This window comes from Phyllobates terribilis, unplaced genomic scaffold, assembly GCF_046119375.1.
Source record: "Phyllobates terribilis strain yellow unplaced genomic scaffold, ASM4611937v1 Scaffold_2__4_contigs__length_985480577, whole genome shotgun sequence".
NCBI lineage: Eukaryota > Metazoa > Chordata > Amphibia > Anura > Dendrobatidae > Phyllobates > Phyllobates terribilis.
This window is the reverse complement of record NW_027362762.1, coordinates 871,994,366-872,014,970: the sequence shown is the minus strand read 5'-3', so window position 1 is coordinate 872,014,970 and position 20,605 is coordinate 871,994,366.

Sequence of the window (20,605 nt, the reverse complement as noted above, 5' to 3'; positions counted from 1 at the left end):
TCAACGGAGTAGGATCTCGCCGCTCAGAGGGAGGCCCGCCGATCGTTACACTGAGGATGGACAGCCGATTTGCCGCCTTTGCAGCCAGACGGGACATGTAGCCAGGTACTGTACTTTAAATGGGTCTGACCTGGGGCAGAGGGCCAACCCCCAGGCATAAGGTCACCAGGCCCGTCTAATTGGCGCGATAAGTACGTGGGGGGACACCCGGTCTTACCCGTAGTGCTGGACGGTATCCCCATGAGTGCACTACTGGACTCTAGTGACTACCATCCCCTACGTACTTTTCAAGCAGTACTGGAGTGACACTGACATAACCCGCTATCCAGACAGTGACTTGAGCATCATCGCCAGCAGTGGCCAGCCCGTGCCACAGGTGGGGTTCAGAGAGATGACCATTAAGATTGGTAAATTTGAACGGCCGGCACAGGGAGTGATCATTGTGGATATTGACCGTCGAGAAAGTCACCCTAAAATAACCTTGGGTACTAACGTGATTGAAAATTGTCTTTCAGTAGTGATTCCAATTTTGCAGCAGGTGGCGATGAATGCGAGCTCCAGCCAACAAAGGGTCCTCCAGAAGGAGATAAGAGCCCTGATGAGACGGCAACAGGTAGAACTGTCTGGTGGTGAGATCGGTAGCGTGAGGATGAGCGACCCGTTCCCCATTGCCATGCCTCCCAAAAGTGAAATAATGATCTGGTGTCGGACTGCAATCGGGTTAAGAGGGAGAGACTACCAAGCCATGGTAGAACCCGTGTACTCAGACAGCAGGCCCACCATTTTGACAGCCCGGGGGGTGGTTGATGTCCGCCATGGAAGGGTGCCCGTCCGGATTTTAAACATTGGAGAAAGGGAAGTACACTTGCCCCGGTACGCTACACTAGCCAAATTGTTTGCCGTCGAACACAATGCTCTCAGGGTCGTGGAACCCTTGCCTCCATCTCCACCGGTGGAGGATAATGGCTCCCAGAAACACAAGGAGGACTGGTGCCAGAAACTCCACGTGGGTGCTGACTCCACTCCCTCGCACCAAAAACAAGGGGTCTACCGGGTGGTTCAGGAGTACGAGAGAATCTTTAGTAAGCACCCGCTAGACTTCGGCAGGGTGAAAGGGGTAGAACACCACATCCCCACGGGGAGCCACCCACCAATAAAAGAGAGATACAGACCTGTACTCCCTGCACATTATCAGAACGCAAAGGGCATGCTGAGAGAAATGAAAGAAGCCGGGGTCATTAGAGACAGCTGTAGCCCCTGGGCAGCCCCCTTGGTTCTGGTAAAAAAGAAAGACGGTACCATGAGAATGTGCGTGGACTATAGACAAATCAATCGTATCACCCATAAAGACGCGTACCCGTTACCTAGGATAGAAGAGTCTTTAGCCGCACTAAAATCAGATAATTTCTTCTCTACTTTGGACCTTACTAGCGGGTATTGGCAGGTTCCTGTGGCAGAGGCTGACAAGGAGAAGACCGCCTTCACCACCCCGATGGGATTGAGTGAATTCAACTGTATGCCATTCGGGCTCTGCAATGCACCTGGGACCTTCCAGAGGCTGATGAAATGCTGTCTAGGGCACCGAAACTTCGAGACGGTCCTACTTTACCTGGACGACGTGATTGTCTATTCGAAGACTTACGAGGACCATCTAAAGCACCTGGCCGAGATGTTCGAAGCCCTGGCAGGCTATGGCCTGAAAGTGAAGCCCTCAAAGTGTCACCTGTTAAAACCGAAGGTACAGTACCTAGGGCAGGTGGTGAGTGCTGAGGGAGTAGCCCCCGACCCCAACAAGGTTACAGCCATCAAGAGCTGGCCAAGTCCCTCTAACATCAAAGAAGTGAGGCAATTCCTCGGGTTGGTAGGCTACTACCGAAGGTTCATCCCCGGGTTCACTAAGATGGCAGCTCTAATGCAGGACCTCCTGATAGGTCAGTCTAAATCCAGAAGTCACAAGCCACCCTTCAAGTGGGACAAGCCGGAAGAGGAGTCCTTCCGCCAGTTGAAGATGGCCCTCACGGGGGATGAGATCCTGGCCTACCCCGATTATGGCCAGCCTTTTATCCTCCACACAGACGCCAGTAATGTGGGGCTAGGAGCCGTACTGTCCCAAAACAAACAGGGCAGAGAAAGGGTGATCGCGTACGCCAGCCGGAAGCTGAGGCCCACTGAAAGGAACCCTGAGAATTACAGCTCCTTCAAGCTAGAATTCTTGGCAGTGGTATGGGCCGTCACAGAACGGTTTAAACATTACCTGGCCTCCGCAAAGTTCACCGTGTACACGGACAACAACCCGTTGACACACCTGGACAATGCAAGACATGGTGCCCTAGAACAGCAGTGGATGGCCCGGCTATCAAATTATGACTTCACAATCAAATACCGGGCAGGCAGAACCAACGCCAACGCAGATGCCCTTTCAAGAATGCCCCACCTACCCGAAGGAGAAGAAGACCTGGAAGAGCTGGAGGAAGTAGAGCTCCCTGCGTTCCACCGGTATGGGGCCACTCAGTATTCTCACCGGGTAAGAGACAAAGACCTAACCACCGTCATGTTCAACCCCTTACCTCACCACGGCTGGGCTGAAACGCAAGATAGCGACCCTGCAATTCGCCTGGTGAAAGACATGTTAACCCAGGCAGACTCTAGCCCTGGCCCGGACGCTCCAGAGGAAGCCAAGCAGTTATGGAAGGAGAAAAGCAGGCTATTCCTCTACGAAGGTAAGCTGTGCAGAAGGCTTGTCAACCACCGGACGCACGAGCTGACCTGGCAGGTAGTGGTCCCGAGACGGGATGCAGCAATGGTCCTGGAGGCCTACCATGACAGAGCGGGACACTTCGGGTGGAAGAAACTGGAGTTCCTACTGAGAGAGCGGTTCTACTGGGTCGGAATGAGAGGGGCCATAGAGGAGTGGAGCAGGGACTGCGGCCCATGTAACCTCAGAAGGAAGGACGGTACCAGCCAGAAGACACCCTTGATGCCCATCGTCACCAGGCAGCCTCCTGAGCTGGTAGCTCTAGACCATGTGAAACTGGCTCCAAGCCGGTCGGGCTACGTCTATGCCCTGACAATAGTGGACCACTATTCCCGGTTCCTGGTGGTGGTTCCTGTTAAAGACCTGACAGCCCAAACTGCGGCCAGAGCCTTCCAGCAACACTTCTGCCGTCCACACCGGTATCCGGAACAGGTCTTGACAGATCAAGGTCCAGCGTTTGAGGCTGAAGTATTCCAGGAGTTCTGCAACCTCTATGGCTGTAGGAAGATTCGGACAACGCCTTACCACCCGCAAACCAATGGGCTGTGTGAGAAAATGAACAATATCGTCATTGATCTCCTCAAGACGTTGCCCCTGGAAGAACGCAGCCTGTGGCCGGAGAAGCTGCCAGACCTGATTGACTTGTACAACCATATCCCGGTGAATGCTACAAATTGCACCCCGGTTTACCTGATGCGCGCAAGACCAGGTAAGCTGCCGATAGACCTGGAAATGGGAGTCCTGACACCCGAGGACACCTCCCCAGACGCGGACTGGGATACGGAACGGCGGCACAGTACAAGAAGTTACAGGAGAGTGTGGAGAGGAGTCTGGCTCAAGCGAGAGAGGCTCTTCAACCAACACGCCCCTGCTGGTCCCCTGGAACCTGGAGAGCAGGTCCTGAAGCGGAAGAGAAAGCTTCACAAGCTAGATGACCAGTGGGAGAGAGACCCGTACACCGTACTGCCGTCCAACCACGACAACCCGAAGGTATGTGTAATTACCAAGGATGGAGGAGAAACCACTAGCACTGTCTCCAGAGACCACCTAAAACGGTGCCCCGAGCAACTACAGAGTGCAGGAGAAGATCAAGATGACCTTGAACCCGCAGAGGACAAGGAAGAAATGATCAGCACCGTTCTCGGAGAGTTCCCCCGGTCCTGGACTCGGATAAATGATGCCATAGTGGTACCCGTCCTACACTTCCTTCAACCTACCTAGCAGGAGCCTACAGGAGAGCAGGAAGAACAAGAAGAACAAGCAGCTCCGGAGGCAGAAGAACCCATGCCAGCAGCCCAGGAGAGTCAACCCTCTGCTGACAGTGAGCCTGCCATGCCTGCGGTAAGCCAAAGGACCCGCAGACAGCTGCCTACCCTGCCTGTAAACCCAGCTAGTAGCTGTGCCCTAAATGCTAGTAGGGAAAGCCAGGTTAGACCACCACCAGACAGTGGGTTACGTAGGTCAACCCGGAGCACTAGGGGTCAATTGCCAGTTCGCTGGAAGATCTAAATGCACAATGTATATATTTAATGTTTTCTGTTTGTACCCTGGTTATTAATACTGTTTTCCCAGTTTTTCTAGATACATGGACTAACAGGTTATGAACTTTGAGTAACCGGGACTTCCTTGTAAATATGTTCGGAGTCTAACCAAAGGAATGAATAAAGACTGTCAAGGACTCGGGGCAAGGACAGGCCCCCACCTGGTTAAGGCTCCCGTTGTGTTGGTGATATGGACACCCGGTCACAGACCACACGGTGACCTAAAGAACTTAATATGTGATGTTGTTCGTTATTTCCTTCCCTGTTGTGTTTATGGTCATGCATTTATACCCTGTATTTGTGTTTCCTGTTTAGTCCCGGAGTACTAAATTTTACTAGGGGGGAATGTGTCACCCCAGGTCTGGATGCCACAAATATTAAAGGCTGTGTCTGAGAGCAGGAGGGAGGTTCCCTGGTCAGGGACAATTAGCATACAACACCTCCTGTCCCAGGCCAGTAGGGGGAGCAGGCTGCCCCTATAAAAGCTGGAACTGAGGGCAGGGTTAGAGAGAACTGGACGACCTAGCTCAGGAATGAGACTAGTCCCAGAGAAGGAGGGACAGTTCAGCTGTAGCCAAGGAGTCCGTGAGGAGAAGCTGCGAGCCAGGGACAGAGGCGACGAGAGCCTGTCCTGGCTGAGAGAATCACTACCGGACATTGGGGTCTGAGGCTGTCAGGGTTGCAAGCCCGGCAGCAGAGAACCAACCCGCAAGGGATTTCAGGTCCCTTGGCCTAAGAAGCCTGGAGGCTCCACCACACAGAGGGACCAGTACAGCACGGAGAGGCAAAAGGTACCTAAGGCCCGAGTCGCAAGCCATACAGGCGAAGTACACGGCCAGCTCAGGGACGTGGGCTATCACACCACGAAAAGGGGGATAGTCAGCAAGGGCAGAGAGAGAACGGTAGGCCTTCACACTCACCCTGGCCAGTGGGGCTCGCCCGAATGCTCTCAGACACCCAGGCCCATTCCTATCCAGTACTCCTGTTGGGTCATTAGTAATACCAACAATAAAGACCCTGGACTGTTTGAAGCAGACGCAGAACTCTTATTACTGCGGCCTGCACTATCACCCCCAGCATTCACATACGCTGCCCTGAGGCTACACTCTTCCCGTGGGGAGTTATCCTACCCCTGTGCTGCACACCAACATCAGCCTCAGCTGTCTGCCTCGCAGCGGCGGTCATCCCTGACCGAAATCCACGGGTGGCGTAGTCGGACATTCATAACTCTACAAATAGACTGCCATTGCATTTGGTCTGACCACCCTGAGCCACGGGATCGGGTTGCCACTACTACCCCCATCATCGCACTAAAGCCCGGTTCCGGGTGCCCCACGGCTCAGGGGGCGAGTCATTTACGTAGCAGAGCTGAGTCTGTGTTTGTTGGTGTAGTACAGCTGTATGTTTATGTCTGTGTACACAGGGATATCTATTGTGTGATAAAGCGTTCTGTGTGGGCATCACACATTATGGTGGGCACTGTGGTTACATTTTACTATATAGGGAGCACTGTGGGGACCATGAAAGTGATAACATACTGTGTGGGATCACTAATGGGCTTCACTAGGAGCAAAATGTCTGTGTGGGCGCATATACAGTAGTGGGTGATGCGCGTAGTATGTGTTCTTTCTTATTTTTAAAGGTTAGGAGCTATTTTATCTTTGATGTTATTGTGTTGATTATCTTTCAATCAATCACTCTAGACCTCTACAGACAAGATTTCTTTTATATACAGTGAATGGTCACCGCTAGCTTTTCAGAACACCATTTATAGGGATCAGTAGCCACTGTCTTCATATAAATAGAAAATGTATAAATGCTCTGATGTAGTGTTTGTTAATAGATAGGTTTTGTGTACTGGTATTGACATCATTAGAATTAAGAACAATTCCATTTATAATGAAAACATTCACTAAATATACATTTTTACCTTTCACCAAGCTGTAAAACTTCTGTTAGTTCTTTTTCTGGCAACCATAGGTGATTAGCGATATGGGCATTACATTTCCCCTGGAGGGTGTCTATCTATTTGTGTGAAGTGCACAGATGAGGGGGTTTTATTTATTTACATGTCTTAAAAGATAGATTTCTAGAGAGCATGGTGCAAGAGGAACTGATAATACACTATTACAACCTGTAATAAAATTAGATCAAAGTTCACAAATTTCCAGGCTTCATATTTAACCCCTCTCTCTTTACTTTATAGTTCATTTTTCTTGGTGTTATCAGCAAAATAAATATTTTCAAAACTTTTCATTACACTTTCATTAGCATACTAGACAAAATTTGCTTAAAGGGGAATTTCCAGTGTAGACATTTATGGTATCATTGTCACCGGTTGTCATTGGGAAATGTTCAAATGTATAGGAATTATGGATATGGCAAAACAAGTAAGTATTCCACTATTATGTTATGCTAACTTATGAATCATGCCAAAGAAATAAAATAATTGCAAGAAATACAGTGTGTGTGTATTTATATATATATATATACAGTAAAGACCAAAAGTTTGGACACACCTCATTTAAAGATTTTTCTGTATTTTCATGACTATGAAAATTGTACATTCACACTGAAGGCATCAAAACTATGAATTAACACATGTGGAATTATATACTTAACAAAAAAGTGTGAAACAACTGAAAATATGTCTTATATTCTAGATTCTTCAAAGTAGCCACCTTTTGCTTTGATGACTGCTTTGCACACTCTTGGCATTCTCTTGATGAGCTTCAAGAGGTAGTCACCGGAAATGGTCTTCCAACAATCTTGAAGGAGTTCCCAGAGATGCTTAGCACTTGTTGGCCCTTTTGCCTTCACTCTGCGGTCCAGCTCAGCCCAAACCATCTCGATTGGGTTCAGGTCTGGTGACTGTGGAGGCCAGGTCATCTGGCGTAGCACCCCATCACTCTCCTTGTTGGTCAAATATCCCTTACACAGCCTGGAGGTGTGTTTCGGGTCATTGTCTTGTTGAAAAATAAATGATGGTCCAACTAAACGCAAACCGGATAGAATAGCATGCCACTGCAAGATGCTGTGGTAGCCATGCTGGTTCAGTATGCTTTAAATTTTGAATAAATCCCCAACAGTGTCACCAGCAAAGCACCCCCACACCATCACTCCTCCTCCTCCATGCTTCACGGTGGGAACCAGGCATGTAGAGTCCATCCGTTCACCCTTTCTGCGTCGCACAAAGACACGGTGGTTGGAACCAAAGATCTCAAATTTGGACTCATCAGACCAAAGCACAGATTTCCACTGGTCTAATGTCCATTCCTTGTGTTCTTTAGCCAAAACAAGTCTCTTCTGCTTGTTGCCTGTCCTTAGCAGTGGTTTCCTAGCAGCTATTTTACCATGAAGGCCTGCTGCACAAAGTCACCTCTTAACAGTTGTTGAAGAGATGTGTCTGCTGCTAGAACTCTGTGTGGCATTGACCTGGTCTCTAATCTGAGCCGCTGTTAACCTGCGATTTCTGAGGCTGGTGACTCAGATAAACTTATCCTCAGAAGCAGAGGTGACTCATGGTCTTCCTTTCCCGGGGCGGTCCTCATGTGAGCCAGTTTCTTTGTAGCGCTTGATGGTTTTTGCAACTGCACTTGGGGACACATTCAAAGTTTGCCCAATTTTTCGGACTGACTGACCTTCATTTCTTAAAGTAATGATGGCCTCTCGTTTTTCTTTACTTAGCTGCTTTTTTCTTGCCATAATACAAATTCTAACAGTCTATTCAGTAGGACTATCAGCTGTGCATCCACCTGACTTCTGCACAACACAACTGATGGTCCCAACCCCATTTATAAGGCAAGAAATCCCACTTATTAAACCTGACAGGGCACACCTGTGAAGTGAAACCATTTCTGGTGACTACCTCTTGAAGCTCATCAAGAGAATGCCAAGAGTGTGCAAAGCAGTCATCAAAGCAAAATGTGGCTACTTTGAAGAACCTAGAATATAAGACATATTTTCAGTTGTTTCACACTTTTTTGTTAAGTATATAATTCCACATGTGTTAATTCATAGTTTTGATGCCTTCAGTGTGAATGTACAATTTTCATAGTCATGAAAATACAGAAAAATCTTTAAATGAGAAGGTGTGTCCAAACTTTTGGTCTGTACTGTACATTTTTTTGCATTTTGCAGTGAGAAATAAGTATTTGATCCCCTACAAACCATTATGAGTTCTGGCTCCTACAGACCAGTTAGACGCTCCTAATCAACTTGTTATCTGCAATAAAGACAGCTGTCTTAAATAGTCACCTGTATAAAAGACTCCTGTCCACAACCTCTACAACATGGGCAAGACCAAAGAAAAATGAGTGGCCATCATTACTTTAAGAAATGAAGGTCAGTCAGTCCGAAAAATTGGGAAAACTTTGAAAGTGCCCTCAAGTGCAGTTGCAAAAACCATCAAGCGCTACAAAGAAACTGGCTCACATGAGAACCGCCCCAGGAAAGGAAGACCAAGAGTCACCTCTGCTTCTGAGGATAAGTTTATCCGAGCCACCAGCCTCAGAAATCGCAGGTTAACAGCAGCTCAGATTAGAGACCAGGTCAATGCCACACAGAGTTCTAGCAGCAGACACATGTCTTCAACAACTGTTAAGAGGAGACTTTGTGCAGCAGGCCTTACTGGTAAAATAGCTGCTAGGAAACCACTGCTAAGGACAGGCAACAAGCATAAGAGACTTGTTTGGGCTAAAGAACACAAGGAATGGACATTGGACCAGTGGAAATCTGTGCTTTGGTCTGATGAGTCCAAATTTGAGATCTTTGGTTCCAACCACCGTGTCTTTGTGCGACGCAGAAAAGGTGAACGGATGGACTCTACATGCCTAGTGTTAGAACCTTGCTGTTAGTTTTTTTTTCCTTTGCTGGTCACATGACCTTGTTGGCCTATTTAATCCTGCTCCGCCCTTCTGGCTTTGCTGGACTTCATTGTATATCTACTTTCTAGCTAGCCTGTGCTCTGTATCTAGCTCTGTTAGTTTGCTTGGTCTACGGACCTCTATGTTCTATCTATTTTGTTTGTTCGTCTGTCTGTTACTATTTCTGTTAGGAGGTGTCCCATATTCCTCCCAGTCCTTAGTACTTGTAGGGATTCCCTCCCCACATCTATAGGTCTCCGTACAGACTAGATTAGGACTTTAGCAGGTCTGATCGCAGGATCAGGTTCCCTGTTACATCGTAGGGATTCAGCTGAGTCCTATAGTAGGGACAGATCTCCTCTCTTTCCTTAGCTTTGGTAGCAGAACATAACACCTAGTTCCCACCGTGAAGCATGGAGGAGGAGGTGTGATGGTGTGGGGGTGCTTTGCTGCTGACACTGTTGGGGATTTATTCAAAATTGAAGGCATACTGAACCAGCCTGTGTAAGGGCTATTTGACCAAGAGGGAGAGTGATGGGGTGCTACACCAGATGACATGGCCTCCACAGTCACCAGACCTGAACGCAATCAAGATGGTTTGGGGTGAGCTTGACCGCAGAGTGAAGGCAAAAGGGCCAACAAGTGCTAAGCATCTCTGGGAACTTCTTCAAGATTGTTGGAAGACCATTTCCGGTGACTACCTCTTGAAGCTCATCAAGAGAATGCCAAGAGTGTGCAAAGCAGTCATCAGAGCAAAGGGTGGCTACTTTGAAGAACCTAGACTATAAGACATATTTTCAGCTGTTTCACACTTTTTTGTTAAGTATATAATTCCACATGTGTTAATTCATAGTTTTGATGCCTTCAGTGTGAATGTACAATTTTCATAGTTATGAAAATAAAGAAAAATCTTTAAATGAGAAGGTGTGTCCAAACTTTTGGTCTGTACTGTATCTAATTTATACAATGTGATTTTCTTGATTTTTTTTGGATATTCTATCTCTCAATGTTAAAATTAACCTACCCTTAAAATTATAGACTGTTCATGTCTTTGTCTGTGGGCAAACTTACAAAAACAGCAAGGGATTAAATACTTATTTCCACCATTGTATATATGATGACTGGTGATTGCATAGAGGAAACATTGTAGGTAGTGTTGAGCATTCCGATACTGAAATATCGGGTATCGGCTGATATTCACGGTATCGGAATTCCGATACTTAATTCCGATACTTTTGCAATATCGTATACCGGAATCGGAAGTTCCCATAATGCAATGAGCCATTTTCATTTTATTCAGCCAATGAGGATCCTAAGAAGTGTGGGCACATCCTGTTAGGCATGTAGGCATCTTAACTAATGGCATGGCTGTGATTGGCTGCTGAAATGATGTCATGATGCACTATAAAAGCCGCCGCCGCCATTTTGAGCTCACTCTGCTGTGAATTCAGTTAGGGATAGGACGCTGTTGTTCTGAGGGACAGTTTTAGCTACCTATTTGGTCTATTCTGCTTTACCCAAGCTACTTTATAAATCGCTGTGCCTTGCAGTGCTAGTGCACAGTTCTCTGTGCTGTTCACCGCTTTCTGCAAGGTCTCTGTGTGTGAGTGCAGCTCACCCTGTAGTGTGTGCTTTAACCACGTCTGGTTGTAGTGCACTCAGTGTGTGTCACTGCCTCATACATTGTCCTTTTTTGCCAATTCATAATTGTTCCTGATATCTCCTATTAGTGTGGTGGTTCCATCCGTATTCAGCTAAATTGGTTCCAAACACACTATATAGGAGTAGATAGAGAAATTTTTTTGGTCTTGCAGCGCTAGTGCACAGTGCTCTGCATCTGTACTGTTCACCGCTGTCTGCAAGGTCTGGTGTGTGAGTGCAGCTCACCCTGTAGTGTGTGCTTCAACCACGTCTGGTTGTAGTGCACTCAGTGTGTGTCACTGCCTCATACATTGTCCTTTTTTGCCAATTCATAATTTTTCCTGATTTCTCCTATTAGTGTGGTGGTTCCATCCGTATTCAGCTAAATTGGTTCCAAACACACTATATAGGAGTAGTTAGAGGAGCCTTTCTGCAACATTGGGCCCTGCAGCCCCAGCCAGATTAGTATTAGCCTATTTTTTGCAGCCTCATCTATTGCATTGTAGGTTACCTTCCTACATTGTAATAGCTACAAAAAGTTTGTGATACTATCGTTATTACATCTTTAGGCACATCCAGTGTCTTTTTGTGACAAAAAAAACCTAAATAAAGTTCACCAAACACTCCACTTTACAGTTGTGTAGGCCACATTAGCTCATATTAAAGTCTAGTCCACACTTTATAAAATTAGTGTTTCTTATACCTGTTAGCAGCTGTTCAGGAATAAGCACACTAAGCCCTTAGTACTTTTCTGCCTATCTTTATCAGTCTACCAAGATGAAGAAGGCAGGGAGTAAGGCATGTGGTCGTGGGCGTGGGCGTGGGCGTGGAGTTTCTGTAGGGAGAGGACGTGAGGATTCTGTGCCTGCAGGGAGAGGACGTGGGGATTCTGTGCCTGCTGCGGGCACCAGTGACTCAGCATCCCCCAGTTTTACCAGGGAACAGTCCTTTATGCGCAGCTTTGTAGGAGCTAGCCGTACCCCACTGCTGCGCGAGGACCAAATTGAAGCCGTTGTCGGATGGATGGCAGCTAACGCATCGACTTCAATTAGTTCCAGATCCTCTCAGGTCCTGAGCACTGAAGAGCACCCATCTGTCTCTTCACCACCTGCCAAATTGCCCAGGCAGTCAGAGAGCCCTGGACAGGAGCCATCTTTACTTCTGTTCTCTGAATCTCTTGGCTTGGAAAGAGGGGGCCAGCCAAGCAGAATTCGAGAATTTGAAGAAGAGGTAGTATGCAGTGATGCGCAACCGTTTTGTCTCTCTGAATCTGAAGAGGCGGGTGGGCCAGTGCCTATGGTCAGCAGCACACCTCAGTACGCATCTGATGATGAGACTCAGGTGCCACTTTCTGGTGCGTACTGTGCTGTCGAGACTACCCAGGAGAAGCAGTTGTTTGAAGAGGGTGGTGTAGATGATGAGGTCCTTGACCCATCATGGCGTGAGGGACAGGAAGGTGGTGGGAGCAGCTCTGAGGAAGAGATTCCCCGAACAGCCCAAAAAAGAGGGAGAGGGAGGGGGCAGACTTGGTTGCCTGTAGCCTCCACTTCGGCACCCATTAGGAGCATGGCTCTTCCAAAATCCAAAGCGGGCGCTCCCAAGACTTGCAGTGCCTGGTCCTTTTTTGACACAGTTGCAGATGACATTTGCTTTGTCAAATGCAAGCTGTGTAATCAGAAAGTGAAAAGAGGGAATAGCGTCAGCAACCTCAATACCACAAATATGTGGAAACATGTGCGGACCAAGCACGTGGTGGAGTTACAAAAACACACTGAAGACCTAGGCCAACCTACAGCGCCACCTACCACCTCTTCAGCTCGTGTTGTAGCCTCTTCCTCCAGCTCACACACAGCTGGTTCGGCTTCCTCACAGGATCGCCATGGAAGAATCTCTGGCACTGTTGTACAGAGACACAGTGTAATTCCACCCACAGCACCACTTTCCCAGTCATCCTCACACTCCCAGGCCAGTCTACAGCCATCGTTAGCACAGGCATGGGAGAAAAGGCGCCCATACTCGGCAAACCACCCCCTAGCACAGGCTCTGAATGCTGGCATTGCTAAACTACTGGCCCTTGAAATGCTATCATTCAGGCTGGTGGAGACTGACACATTCCGTAACTTTATGGCATTGGCAGTCCCACAATACAACGTGCCCAGCCGATTTTATTTCAGCAGGCAAGCCGTTCTTGCCCTGCAACATCATGTGGATGGAAAAATTAAACATGCGCTACAAAACGCCGTCAGTAGCAAGGTCCACCTGACCACCGATGCGTGGACCAGTAAGCATGGACAGGGACGATACCTTTCCCTCACTGCCCATTGGGTAAATGTTGTGGCGAGTGCAGATGATGCACTAGTCAGCATGACTATCCCCCTTATCTGCCTGCTTGAAAAAACACTGCAAGCACTAAGGGACGAGGTTTTGGAAGAGGTGGAGGATGAGGAGACACAAATGCCATCTGCTTCTGTACAGTCTGCGCAACGTGGTTCCTCACAAAGGCCTAGGCAGGGGACACTTTGTGAGGAGGATGAGGAGGAGTCAATGGATGAGGAAGACATCTGTCTAGAGGAGGGAGGTACACAATGCTCTAGTAGTCAGTATCTAGAGCGAGGGTGGGGTGATGCAGAGCAGGCAGAGATCACGCCTCAAGCAGGGGACAGCGTTTCTTGGCCAGTTGGCAGTCTGCAGCAGTGCCTGAGAAACGACCGCCGCATCGCCCACATTCTCAACACGGCTGATTATTGGGTGTCCACCCTCCTAGATCCTCGCTACCGGGACAACTTACAAAGCCTCATAACACCGTTGAACCGAGAGCGTAAAATGCGGGAGTACCAAGACGCACTGGTGCATTCCATCATGTTCTCCATTCCAACCGAGAGCAGTGCTGCTAGTGCTTTACAAAGCAGCTCAGTGCGTCGAGGCAGTGGAGGAAGCTCTGCACAAAGAGGGAGCAGAAGCAACGCCTCAGCACAAGGCAAGACCAGTATGGCCGAAATGTGGCAAAGTTTTGTGTCCCCGCCGCCACAAATGTCTACACCATCACAGACGGCTCCAGTCAGCAGGAGGCAACGTTTCCGTCAGATGGTGACAGACTACGTGTCTTGCCCTCTTAGTGTACTCCCAGACGGCTCTTCTCCCTTCAAGTTTTGGGTCTGTAAGCTGGATACATGGCCAGAGCTTAGTCAGTATGCATTGGAGGTGCTAGCTTGCCCTGCTGCTAGTGTATTATCGGAACGCGTCTTTAGTGCCGCAGGTGGTGTACTAACAGACTGTCGCATGCGACTATCCTCCGATAACGTTGACCGGCTTACTTATCTCAAAATGAACAAGGCCTGGATCTCTCATGAACTTGCCAGTCCTCTTCCAGAATAAATAATTGGTTGGCAACAGTATCCAGGTCTCCTGTTGTGTTCATGTTTCTACCACCTGAACTGTAATCCCTGAGCTCCAACACCGCCAGTTGGCGCTTGGAAGTGCCGTCTGCACAGTCAACACTTGCTGCCATGTTATTGGGGTTCAGTAACGTCATCTGTTCCCCTGCTGTGCGGACGGCAATTTCTCCTGCTCTGTCCACATTCTCACTACTACAGATTTTAAAGTTGCTCCAATTACACCTCTGGCTCCTCTGTTTTCAGTATTATCCCTGAGCTCCAACACCGCCAGTTGGCGCTCGAAAGTGTCGTCTGCACAGTCAACACTTGCTGCCGTGTTATTGGGGTTCAGTAACGTCAGCTGTTCCCCTGCTGTGCGGACGGCAATTTCTCCTGCTCTGTCCACATTCTCACTACTACAGATTTTAAAGTTGCTCCAATTACACCTCTGGCTCCTCTGTTTTCAGTATTATCCCTGAGCTCCAACACCGCCAGTTGGCGCTCGGAAGTGCCGTCTGCACAGTCAACACTTGCTGCCGTGTTATTGGGGTTCAGTAACATCAGCTGTTCCCCTGCTGTGCGGACGGCAATTTCTCCTGCTCTGTCCACATTCTCACTACTACAGATTTTAAAGTTGCTCCAATTACACCTCTGGCTCCTCTGTTTTCAGTATTATCCCTGAGCTCCAACACCGCCAGTTGGCGCTCGGAAGTGCCGTCTGCACAGTCAACACTTGCTGCCGTGTTATTGGGGTTCAGTAACGTCAGCTGTTCCCCTGCTGTGCGGACGGCAATTTCTCCTGCTCTGTCCACATTCTCACTACTACAGATTTTAAAGTTGCTCCAATTACACCTCTGGCTCCTCTGTTTTCAGTATTATCCCTGAGCTCCAACACCGCCAGTTGGCGCTCGGAAGTGCCGTCTGCACAGTCAACACTTGCTGCCGTGTTATTGGGGTTCAGTAACGTCAGCTGTTCCCCTGCTGTGCGGACGGCAATTTCTCCTGCTCTGTCCACATTCTCACTACTTCAGATTTTAAAGTTGCTCCAATTACACCTCTGGCTCCTCTGTTTTCAGTATTATCCCTGAGCTCCAACACCACCAGTTGGCGCTCGGAAGTGCCGTCTGCACAGTCAACACTTGCTGCCGTGTTATTGGGGTTCAGTAACGTCAGCTGTTCCCCTTCTGTGCGGACGGCAATTTCTCCTGCTCTGTCCACATTCTCACTACTACAGATTTTAAAGTTGCTCCAATTACACCTCTGGCTCCTCTTTTTTCAGTATTATCCCTGAGCTCCAACACCGCCAGTTGGTGCTCGGAAGTGCCGTCTGCACAGTCAACACTTGCTGCCGTGTTATTGGGGTTCAGTAACGTCAGCTGTTCCCCTGCTGTGCGGACGGCAATTTCTCCTGCTCTGTCCACATTCTCACTACTACAGATTTTAAAGTTGCTCCAATTACACCTCTGGCTCCTCTGTTTTCAGTATTATCCCTGAGCTCCAACACCGCCAGTTGGCGCTCGGAAGTGCCGTCTGCACAGTCAACACTTGCTGCCGTGTTATTGGGGTTCAGTAACGTCAGCTGTTCCCCTGCTGTGCGGACGGCAATTTCTCCTGCTCTGTCCACATTCTCACTACTACAGATTTTAAAGTTGCTCCAATTACACCTCTGGCTCCTCTGTTTTCAGTATTATCCCTGAGCTCCAACACCGCCAGTTGGCGCTCGGAAGTGCCGTCTGCACAGTCAACACTTGCTGCCGTGTTATTGGGGTTCAGTAACGTCAGCTGATCCCCAGCTGTGTGTCCGGCAAATTCTCCTGCTTTGTCCACATCCACTGTACTACGGATTTAAAACCTCCTCCAAATACACCTCTGGCTCCTCTGTTTTTAGTATTTACCCTGGGCTCCAATACCGCTAGTTGCTGCTCAGAAGTGCCGTCTGCACAGTCAACGCTTGCTCCAGTGTTATTGGGGTTCAGTAACGTCAGCTGATCCCCAGCTGTGTGTCCGGCAAATTCTCCTGCTTTGTCCATATCCACTGTACTACGGATTTAAAACTTGCTCCAATTACACCTCTGGCTCCACTCTGTTTTTAGTATTTACCCTGGGTTCCAGCACCGCCAGCTGGTTCTCGGTAGTTCTATTTACTCTTGTACCTTCTACTACCCATCCGGGTTCCAGTACCGTCAGCTGGTTCTCGGCAGTGACTTTGGCACGTGTACTCCCTCCTGCCCAGCCTGGTTCCAGCACGCCAGCTGTTTCCGGGTAGTGTCAACGTCACTTTGCCTCCAATGCGTTGTCCTGTCGTGTTGCGGTCGGGTTAGCCGACTCTATGGTGCCTGCAGTTTAGGTGACTCCTATGTGGGCTGCGGGATCTGGCAATGAAGGCTGGTTCCATAGTGCCAATAGGACAAGCACCCCCTGTAGGACTGTGGGTTTTGGTAACTGCGGCCGGCTCGCGGCCTTGAACTTTTTTTTACATGGGTACCTTCTGCTACCCATCCGGGTTCCAGTACCGTCAGCTGGTTCTCAGCAGTGCCTTTGGATTAGGTGCCTCCTTCTCGGTATCCAAGTTCCACCAACGTCTGCTGGTCCTTGGTAGTGCTTTCTGGCACAGGTACCTCCTGCTTAGTAACCGAGTTCCAGTACCGTCAGCTGGTCTTCGGCAGTTCCATTGGCTCTTGTACCTTCTGCTACCCATCCGGGTTCCAGTACCGTCAGCTGGTCCTCGGTAGTTCCATTTGCTCTTGTACCTTCTACTACCCATCCGGGTTCCAGCACCGTCAGCTGGTTCTCGGCAGTGACTTTGGCACGGGTACTCCCTCCTGCCCAGCCTGGTTCCAGCAGGCCAGCTGTTTCCGGGTAGTGTCAACGTCACTTTGCCTCCAATGCGTTGTCCTGTCGTGTTGCGGTCGGGTTAGCCGACTCTATGGTGCCTGCAGTTTAGGTGACTCCTATGTGGGCTGCGGGATCTGGCAATGAAGGCTGGTTCCATAGTGCCAATAGGACAAGCACCCCCTGTAGGACTGTGGGTTTTGGTAACTGCGGCCGGCTCGCGGCCTTGAACTTTTTTTTACATGGGTACCTTCTGCTACCCATCCGGGTTCCAGTACCGTCAGCTGGTTCTCGGCAGTGCCTTTGGATTAGGTGCCTCCTTCTCGGTATCCAAGTTCCACCAACGTCTGCTGGTCCTTGGTAGTGCTTTCTGGCACAGGTACCTCCTGCTTAGTAACCGAGTTCCAGTACCGTCAGCTGGTCTTCGGCAGTTCCATTGGCTCTTGTACCTTCTGCTACCCATCCGGGTTCCAGTACCGTCAGCTGGTCCTCGGTAGTTCCATTTGCTCTTGTACCTTCTACTACCCATCCGGGTTCCAGTACCATCAGCTGGTTCTCGGCAGTGACTTTGGCACGGGTACTCCCTCCTGCCCAGCCTGGTTCCAGCACGAGAGCTGTTTCCGGGTAGTGTCAACGTCACTTTGCCTCCAATGCGTTGTCCTGTCGTGTTGCGGTCGGGTTAGCCGACTCTATGGTGCCTGCAGTTTAGGTGACTCCTATGTGGACTGCGGGATCTGGCAATGAAGGCTGGTTCCATAGTGCCAATAGGACAAGCACCCCCTGTAGGACTGTGGGTTTTGGTAACTGTAGCCGGCTCGCGGCCTTGAACTTTTTTTTACATGGGTACCTTCTGCTACCCATCCGGGTTCCAGTACCGTCAGCTGGTTCTCGGCAGTGCCTTTGGATTAGGTGCCTCCTTCTCGGTATCCAAGTTCCACCAACGTCTGCTGGTCCTTGGTAGTGCTTTCTGGCACAGGTACCTCCTGCTTAGTAACCGAGTTCCAGTACCGTCAGCTGGTCTTCGGCAGTTCCATTGGCTCTTGTACCTTCTGCTACCCATCCGGGTTCCAGTACCGTCAGCTGGTCCTCGGTAGTTCCATTTGCTCTTGTACCTTCTACTACCCATCCGGGTTCCAGTACCGTCAGCTGGTTCGCGGCAGTGACTTTGGCACTGGTACTCCCTCCTGCCCAGCCTGGTTCCAGCACGCCAGCTGTTTCCAGTTAGTGTCAACGTCACTTTGCCTCCAATGCGTTGTCCTGTCGTGTTGCGGTCGGGTTAGCCGACTCTATGGTGCCTGCAGTTTAGGTGACTCCTATGTGGGCTGCGGGATCTGGCAATGAAGGCTGGTTCCATAGTGCCAATAGGACAAGCACCCCCTGTAGGACTGTGGGTTTTGGTAACTGTAGCCGGCTCGCGGCCTTGAACTTTTTTTTACATGGGTACCTTCTGCTACCCATCCGGGTTCCAGTACCGTCAGCTGGTTCTCGGCAGTGCCTTTGGATTAGGTGCCTCCTTCTCGGTATCCAAGTTCCACCAACGTCTGCTGGTCCTTGGTAGTGCTTTCTGGCACAGGTACCTCCTGCTTAGTAACCGAGTTCCAGTACCGTCAGCTGGTCTTCGGCAGTTCCATTGGCTCTTGTACCTTCTGCTACCCATCCGGGTTCCAGTACCGTCAGCTGGTCCTCGGTAGTTCCATTTGCTCTTGTACCTTCTACTACCCATCCGGGTTCCAGTACCGTCAGCTGGTTCTCGGCAGTGACTTTGGCACGGGTACTCCCTCCTGCCCAGCCTGGTTCCAGCACGCCAGCTGTTTCCAGGTAGTGTCAACGTCACTTTGCCTCCAATGCGTTGTCCTGTCGTGTTGCGGTCGGGTTAGCCGACTCTATGGTGCCTGCAGTTTAGGTGACTCCTATGTGGGCTGCGGGATCTGGCAATGAAGGCTGGTTCCATAGTGCCAATAGGACAAGCACCCCCTGTAGGACTGTGGGTTTTGGTGACTGTGGCCGGCTCGCGGCCTTGAACTTTTTTTTACATGGGTACCTTCTGCTACCCATCCGGGTTCCAGTACCGTCAGCTGGTTCTCGGCAGTGCCTTTGGATTAGGCGCCTCCTTCTCGGTATCCAAGTTCCACCAACGTCTGCTGGTCCTTGGTAGTGCTTTCTGACACAGGTACCTCCTGCTTAGTAACCGAGTTCCAGTACCGTCAGCTGGTCTTTGGCAGTTCCATTGGCTCTTGTACCTTCTGCTACCCATCCGGGTTCCAGTACCGTCAGCTGGTCCTCGGTAGTTCCATTTGCTCTTGTACCTTCTACTACCCATCCGGGTTCCAGTACCGTCAGCTGGTTCTCGGCAGTGACTTTGGCACGGGTACTCCCTCCTGCCCAGCCTGGTTCCAGCACGCCAGCTGTTTCCGGGTAGTGTCAACGTCACTTTGCCTCCAATGCATTGTCCTGTCGTGTTGCGGTCGGGTTAGCCGACTCTATGGTGCCTGCAGTTTAGGTGACTCCTATGTGGGCTGCGGGATCTGGCAATGAAGGCTGGTTCCATAGTGCCAATAGGACAAGCACCCCCTGTAGGACTGTGGGTTTTGGTAACTGCGGCCGGCTCGCGGCCTTGAACTTTTTTTTACATGGGTAGCTTCTGCTACCCATCCGGGTTCCAGTACCGTCAGCTGGTTCTCGGCAGTGCCTTTGGATTAGGTGCCTCCTTCTCGGTATCCAAGTTCCACCAACGTCTGCTGGTCCTTGGTAGTGCTTTCTGGCACAGGTACCTCCTGCTTAGTAACCGAGTTCCAGTACCGTCAGCTGGTCTTCGGCAGTTCCATTGGCTCTTGTACCTTCTGCTACCCATCCGGGTTCCAGTACCGTCAGCTGGTCCTCGGTAGTTCCTCAGCTTTCTTGTACCTTCTGCTACATTTCCAAGTTCAAGCTTTTTGAAATGGTTCTTGGTAATCACTCTAGATCTCCCTGACGAGGACCCTGAAGACTAGGACCCTGAAGACCAACCCTAAGAAGACGAGGACTCCGAAGACGACGACCCTGAAGACGAGGACCCTGAAGACCACCCCGAAGAAGACGAGGACCCTGAAGACCACCCCGAAGAAGACGAGGACCCTGAAGACCACCCCGAAGAAGACGAGGACCCCGAAGACGAGGACCCAGAAGACCAACCCGAAGAAGACGAGGACCCCGAAGACGAGGACCCCCGAAGACGACGACCCTGAAGACCACCCCGAAGAAGACCAAGAAGATGACTCTGAAGACGTTGACCAAGAGGACAAAGAAGAGAAGACAAGCACCAAGATACAGAAGAACAAGAGACAGAAAACCAAGAAGCAGAAATACAAGAAGCTGCAGAACAAAAAGCGGAAGAACATTAAGCATAAGACTAAAAATCAGAGCAAAAGATAATATCTAAATTATAAGCAGAAGATGACTAAGCAGTGTATGGGGGTGAGTCCGTTCCTCCTCGTGGTGCCCCTGGAAAAGACCTGCTGCTGCAGGCCAAACTGAACGCGGACAAATCCTGTTGTAAATCTTTTGTGACGGGCAGAACGAAAGGTGTAATGTCCAACCTTTTATAGATAACAACTACAG